The 7,500-nt window shown below is 50.5% G+C and overlaps 1 non-coding gene and 2 pseudogenes across 1 annotated transcript; all 3 read left to right on the top strand.

Annotated features, from left to right (window-relative positions):
• Window positions 1–3,283: 3,283 nt before the first annotated feature.
• On the top strand, window positions 3,284–4,258 carry LOC148270647 (small subunit ribosomal RNA; annotated as a pseudogene; the record flags this gene model as incomplete).
• A 286-nt stretch (window positions 4,259–4,544) lies between these two features.
• On the top strand, window positions 4,545–4,706 carry LOC148270646 (5.8S ribosomal RNA). The gene has a single exon (XR_015825327.1). It is a non-coding gene; the product is annotated as a 5.8S ribosomal RNA (ribosomal RNA).
• Window positions 4,707–5,035: 329 nt separating this feature from the next.
• LOC148270645 (large subunit ribosomal RNA) lies at window positions 5,036–7,500 on the top strand (annotated as a pseudogene; the record flags this gene model as incomplete).

Below are 7,500 nucleotides of genomic sequence, written 5' to 3'. Positions count from 1 at the left end.
TGTCTGTTGATTTTATTTGCAATCTTCTTTTTTTTCGATGGTTAAAACTCTAGGAAATTCAAAGACAATAAAAATTTTACTGCCATATATTGGCGAGCTCACACGCTATACATAGCCCTAATAAATAAATGAATAATTCATAAACTAAATAATAATAAACATGGAAATAATTTATACCCTCTCGCCGAGTTTTAATGCGAGAACGAGGCCCCCTCCCGGCGAGACGTCTCGCGGCGGTCGCGAGCGCGCTCCGCGTGAAACTTAAATTTTTCGTTTACTTCACTGAGCGACGATCCGAAATGCACCCCCGCCGATTTTTATTTCGTTCCTCCTTCCGATTCGAAAGTGAATGTGAAATTAAAAAAAAAAAAAAAAAACAAAAAAACTTAGAAATATTTTATACCCTCTCGCCGAGTTTTAATGCGAGAACGAGGCCCCCTCCCGGCGAGACGTCTCGCGGCGGTCGCGAGCGCGCTCCGCGTGAAACTTAAATTTTTCGTTTATCGAATATTTCCACCGAGCGACGATCCGAAATGCACCCCCGCCGATTTTTATTTCGTTCCTCCTTCCGATTCGAAAGTGAATGTGAAATTAAAAAAAAAAAAAAAAAATTAAAACTTAGAAATAATTTATACCCTCTCGCCGAGTTTTAATGCGAGAACGAGGCCCCCTCCCGGCGAGACGTCTCGCGGCGGTCGCGAGCGCGCTCCGCGTGAAACTTAAATTTTTCGTTTACTTCACTGAGCGACGATCCGAAATGCACCCCCGCCGATTTTTATTTCGTTCCTCCTTCCGATTCGAAAGTGAATGTGAAATTAAAAAAAAAAAAAAAAATTAAAACTTAGAAATAATTTATACCCTCTCGCCGAGTTTTAATGCGAGAACGAGGCCCCCTCCCGGCGAGACGTCTCGCGGCGGTCGCGAGCGCGCTCCGCGTGAAACTTAAATTTTTCGTTTATCGAATATTTCCACCGAGCGACGATCCGAAATGCACCCCCGCCGATTTTTATTTCGTTCCTCCTTCCGATTCGAAAGTGAATGTGAAATTAAAAAAAAAAAAAAAAAATTAAAACTTAGAAATAATTTATACCCTCTCGCCGAGTTTTAATGCGAGAACGAGGCCCCCTCCCGGCGAGACGTCTCGCGGCGGTCGCGAGCGCGCTCCGCGTGAAACTTAAATTTTTCGTTTACTTCACTGAGCGACGATCCGAAATGCACCCCCGCCGATTTTTATTTCGTTCCTCCTTCCGATTCGAAAGTGAATGTGAAATTAAAAAAAAAAAAAAAAACAAAAAAACTTAGAAATATTTTATACCCTCTCGCCGAGTTTTAATGCGAGAACGAGGCCCCCTCCCGGCGAGACGTCTCGCGGCGGTCGCGAGCGCGCTCCGCGTGAAACTTAAATTTTTCGTTTACTTCACTGAGCGACGATCCGAAATGCACCCCCGCCGATTTTTATTTCGTTCCTCCTTCCGATTCAAAAGTGAATGTGAAATTTAAAAAAAAAAAAAAAACAAAAAAACTTAGAAATAATTTATACCCTCTCGCCGAGTTTTAATGCGAGAACGAGGCCCCCTCCCGGCGAGACGTCTCGCGGCGGTCGCGAGCGCGCTCCGCGTGAAACTTAAATTTTTCGTTTATCGAATATTTCCACCGAGCGACGATCCGAAATGCACCCCCGCCGATTTTTATTTCGTTCCTCCTTCCGATTCGAAAGTGAATGTGAAATTAAAAAAAAAAAAAAAAAAAAAAAACTTAGAAATAATTTATACCCTCTCGCCGAGTTTTAATGCGAGAACGAGGCCCCCTCCCGGCGAGACGTCTCGCGGCGGTCGCGAGCGCGCTCCGCGTGAAACTTAAATTTTTCGTTTATCGAATATTTCCACCGAGCGACGATCCGAAATGCACCCCCGCCGATTTTTATTTCGTTCCTCCTTCCGATTCGAAAGTGAATGTGAAATTAAAAAAAAAAAAAAAAAAAAAAAACTTAGAAATAATTTATACCCTCTCGCCGAGTTTTAATGCGAGAACGAGGCCCCCTCCCGGCGAGACGTCTCGCGGCGGTCGCGAGCGCGCTCCGCGTGAAACTTAAATTTTTCGTTTACTTCACTGAGCGACGATCCGAAATGCACCCCCGCCGATTTTTATCTCGTTCCTCCTTCCGATTCAAAAGTGAATGTGAAATTAAAAAAAAAAAAAAAAACAAAAAAACTTAGAAATATTTTATACCCTCTCGCCGAGTTTTAATGCGAGAACGAGGCCCCCTCCCGGCGAGACGTCTCGCGGCGGTCGCGAGCGCGCTCCGCGTGAAACTTAAATTTTTCGTTTACTTCACTGAGCGACGATCCGAAATGCACCCCCGCCGATTTTTATTTCGTTCCTCCTTCCGATTCGAAAGTGAATGTGAAATTAAAAAAAAAAAAAAAAACAAAAAAACTTAGAAATATTTTATACCCTCTCGCCGAGTTTTAATGCGAGAACGAGGCCCCCTCCCGGCGAGACGTCTCGCGGCGGTCGCGAGCGCGCTCCGCGTGAAACTTAAATTTTTCGTTTACTTCATTGAGCGACGATCCGAAATGCACCCCCGCCGATTTTTATCTCGTTCCTCCTTCCGATTCAAAAGTGAATGTGAAATTAAAAAAAAAAAAAAAAACAAAAAAACTTAGAAATATTTTATACCCTCTCGCCGAGTTTTAATGCGAGAACGAGGCCCCCTCCCGGCGAGACGTCTCGCGGCGGTCGCGAGCGCGCTCCGCGTGAAACTTAAATTTTTCGTTTATCGAATATTTCCACCTAGCGACGATCCGAAATGCACCCCCGCAGATTTTTATTTCGTTCCTCCTTCCGATTCAAAAGTGAACGTGAAATTAAAAAAAAAAAAAAAAAACTTAGAAATAATTTATACCCTCTCGCCGAGTTTTAATGCGAGAACGAGGCCCCCTCCCGGCGAGACGTCTCGCGGCGGTCGCGAGCGCGCTCCGCGTGAAACTTAAATTTTTCGTTTACTTCACTGAGCGACGATCCGAAATGCACCCCCGCCGATTTTTATTTCGTTCCTCCTTCCGATTCAAAAGTGAATGTGAAATTAAAAAAAAAAAAAAAAAAAAAAAAAAAAACTTAGAAATAATTTATACCCTCTCGCCGAGTTTTAATGCGAGAACGAGGCCCCCTCCCGGCGAGACGTCTCGCGGCGGTCGCGAGCGCGCTCCGCGTGAAACTTAAATTTTTCGTTTATCGAATATTTCCACCGAGCGACGATCCGAAATGCACCCCCGCCGATTTTTATTTCGTTCCTCCTTCCGATTCAAAAGTGAATGTGAAATTAAAAAAAAAAAAAAAACAAAAAAACTTAGAAATATTTTATATGTTCGAAGGCGATTAGATACCGCTGTAGTTCTAACCATAAATGATGCCAGCCAGCGATCCGCCGAAGTTTCATAATTTTAACCCGGTGGGCAGCTCCCGGGAAACCAAAGCTTTCGGGCTCCGGGGGGAGTATGGTTGCAAAGCTGAAACTTAAAGGAATTGACGGAAGGGCACCACCAGGAGTGGAGCCTGCGGCTTAATTCGACTCAACACGGGAAAACTCACCAGGCCCGGACACTGGAAGGATTGACGGATTAACAGCTCTTTCTCGATTCGGTGGGTGGTGGTGCATGGCCGCTCTTAGTTGGTGGAGCGATTTGTCAGGTTAATTCCGGTAACGAACGTAACTCTAGCCTATTAAATAGACGTGCAACCGGTATCACAGGAGTCCGCGGGCGCGCATCTTGCGGCGTTCGCGTCGCGGAAGTGTGTTTCGCGGTCTTCACTACCGGCGTACAATGAAAATCTTCTTAGAGGGACCGGCGGTATATATAGCCGCACGAGATTGAGCAATAGCAGGTCTGTGATGCCCTTAGATGTCCTGGGCCGCACGCGCGCTACACTGAAGGGATCAGCGTGTCCTCCTTGGCCTAACGGCCCGGGTAACCCGATGAAACCCCTTCGTGATAGGGATTGGGGTTTGCAATTCTCCCCCATGAACGAGGAATTCCTAGTAAAAGCGAGTCACCAGCTCGCGTTGATTGCGTCCCTGCCCTTTGTACACACCGCCCGTCGCTACTACCGATGGATGATTTGGTGAGGTCTTCGGACTGGTGCGCGGAAGCTCGTCTCGGGCATCCGACGCGTCGGAAAGTTTGACCGAATTTGATCATTTAGAGGAAGTAAAAGTCGTAACAAGGTTTCCGTAGGTGAACCTGCGGAAGGATCATTTCCTGTGAAATATAATATAAAATGAATTTTCATTCTTTTATATAGTATAAATATATTTATACACACGCGCAGAGCGCAAAATAAGCAAACACTGCGGCGGAATTTCGCCCTAGGGCGCCGCCGCGAACCGCGGACTGCCGGTGTCGCGGGAGGCGGGTCTGTCGGCCCGATTCCCGCGTCCGGCTATATTCTGTGAAAAATGTAATTTTTTTTCCGATAGAGAAAAAAGAAAAAAAACGCAACCGATAAACAATATATATATATATATATATATCATAAAACACTATTACCCTGAACGGCGGATCACTCGGCTCGTGGGTCGATGAAGAACGCAGCTAAATGCGCGTCAGAGTGTGAACTGCAGGACACATGAGCATCGACATTTCGAACGCACATTGCGGTCCGAGCAAGACTTAGTTTGTCGACGGACCACTCCTGTTTGAGGGTCGCGCGCACAATGCGACCAGACTTCGCCGTCTTCTCTCTTCGGAGAGAAGATTCGGCGAGAGTGTTGCCGGTCTGTCGTCCGCCGGCGCGCGAGCGCCGGACGGACGTCCGGTTAAATTTGACTTGGCGCGCTCTCTCGGTCCCCCCGAGACGCTTTTCGAGCTAGCGACGACGCTGTGAAACCCGCCGCCGGTCCTCACGGGCCGGCGCGCGGGGGCGTTTCTTCGCGCTCTGCGTCGCGCGCGGGTACCGTGCGAAACCGGAGAGCGTTTACATTATTCATATATATGTATATTTATATATATATATATATGAATTTTTTTTTTGTTGTCGACCTCAAATCAGGAGAGATCACCCGCCGAACTTAAGCATATCAGTAAGCGGAGGAAAAGAAACTAACGAGGATTCCCCGAGTAGCGGCGAGCGAAACGGGAAGAGCCCAGCGCTGAATCCTGCGGCCCAGGCGGGCCGCCGGGAAATGTAGCGTTAGGGAGGAGAGTAATATATACACGCGCGGTCATTAGTCACGGCTGCCTGTCCAAGTTCATCTTGAACGGGGCCCGCTTACCCGCAGAGGGTGCCAGGCCCGTGGTGACGGTAGCCGGCCGCGACGGTCTCTCTCCCCAGAGTCGGGTTGCTTGAGAGTGCAGCCCTAAGTGGGTGGTAAACTCCATCTAAGGCTAAATACTACCACGAGACCGATAGCGAACAAGTACCGTGAGGGAAAGTTGAAAAGAACTTTGAAGAGAGAGTTAAAGAGTACGTGAAACCGTTCAGGGGTAAACCTGTGGAACTCAAACGAGCGAACGGAGAGATTCATCGTGTCTTCCGTCGGAGCCCGCGTCCCGGCGCACACCTCCGCCCTTCGGCACTCGTTGTCGGGGCGGGGGGTGTCCGGGTGCGCAGCCGGGCTCCCGGAGCGCGTGCACTTCTCTCTCAGTATAACACCGCGACCCGTTGCGCCTCGGTCGAATGCGCCGTGCGGCTGTCCCGCCTCGCTCTGCGGGGCGGAGCCGCGGCGTCCACGGCCGGGGCGAGTTTTAAAGCGACGGTAGAGAACGAGGATCGCGTCCGCCCCTTCGGAGGGCGTCCGTCGCGTCACAGCGGCTTCCTTCTCGTGGCCCCCGGCGCCCAGTGCGTCGCGGGTGTCGCGTTTCGGATGTCCGTGGCTAGTGGCGCGCTCTCGGACGGGACGCGTCCCGGTCGGCGGTGGTTTTGTTTTGGGCACTCACAGGACCCGTCTTGAAACACGGACCAAGGAGTCTAGCATGTGCGCGAGTCATTGGGAACACTGATAAACCCAGAGGCGAAATGAAAGTGAAAGGTCGGCCTCGAGCCGGCCGCAGGGAAGATGCGCGGGCGTCGTCAGACGCCCCGCCGCATTCCCGAGGCGTTTCGAGAAAGCCCCCGTGCGATTATCGAGACGCACTGAGAGCGTACACGCTGGGACCCGAAAGATGGTGAACTATGCCTGGTCAGGTCGAAGTCAGGGGAAACCCTGATGGAGGACCGAAGCGATTCTGACGTGCAAATCGATCGTCCGAACTGGGTATAGGGGCGAAAGACTAATCGAACTATCTAATAGCTGGTTCCATCCGAAGTTTCCCTCAGGATAGCTGGCGCTCGAGAAACATGACGGAATTTATTCCGCCATTCTGACAGTCTCATCCGGTAAAGCGAATGATTAGAGGCATTGGGGCCGAAATGGCCTCAACCTATTCTCAAACTTTAAATGGGTGAGATCTCCTTCTTGCTCGAAGATGAAGTAGGAGCTCGGATGGGAGTGCCAAGTGGGCCAATTTTGGTAAGCAGAACTGGCGCTGTGGGATGAACCAAACGTCGAGTTAAGGCGCCCAATGAACGCTCATCGGAGACCATAAAAGGCGTTGGTCGCTCATGACAGCAGGACGGTGGCCATGGAAGTCGGAATCCGCTAAGGAGTGTGTAACAACTCACCTGCCGAAGCAACCAGCCTGAAAATGGATGGCGCTGTAGCGTTCAGCCTATACTCGACCGTCGCAGGCAAGCGGGACGTTCGTGCGGTCTCGTGCCGTGCGATCGTTTTGAAGCCGCGACGAGTAGGATGGCCGCGGCGGTGCGCGCAGAAGGGTCTGGGCGTGAGCCCGCCTGGAGCCTCCGTCGGCGCAGATCTTGGTGGTAGTAGCAAATACTCAAGCGAGGTCCTTGAGGGCTGATGTGGAGAAGGGTTTCGCGTTAACAGCCGTTGCACGCGAGTTAGTCGATCCTAAGCCCTAGGAGAAATCCGATGTTGATGATGGTGTAAAGTTATATTATAATAATATCACACCCGTCGGGCGAAAGGGAATCCGGTTGCAGTTCCGGAACCCGGCTGCGGAACCGTCTTAAAAATCGTTCCCTCGCAAGAGAGTTCGTCGGGGTAACCCAAAGTGGCCTGAAGACGCCGACGGGAGATCCGGAGAGAGTTATCTTTTCTGCCTGAGCGTTCGAGCGCCCTGGAATCCCATAGCGGGGAGATAGGGCTCGGGACGCGAAGAGCATCGCCGATGCGGCGGTGTCCGGATCGGCCCCTCGGACCTTGAAAATTCAGGTGAGGGATACGCGGAGATGTCGCGCCGGCTCGTACCCATATCCGCAGCAGGTCTCCAAGGTGAAGAGCCTCTAGCCGATAGAATAATGTAGGTAAGGGAAGTCGGCAAGTTGGATCCGTAACTTCGGGATAAGGATTGGCTCTGAGGGCCGTGGCGTGTCGGGCCTGGTCGGGAAGAGGTCATCGGCCGAGACGTGGAAGCCGGGCGGGGTCTCCCCGCGCGGTGA

This window comes from Micrasema longulum, unplaced genomic scaffold (assembly GCF_059751315.1).
Source record: "Micrasema longulum isolate JH-2025_06_02 unplaced genomic scaffold, ASM5975131v1 h1tg003623l, whole genome shotgun sequence".
In the NCBI taxonomy this organism is placed as follows: Eukaryota; Metazoa; Arthropoda; class Insecta; order Trichoptera; family Brachycentridae; genus Micrasema; species Micrasema longulum.
Note: the sequence above shows the minus strand (reverse complement) of the source record. Positions and strands in the feature narration are given on the sequence as shown.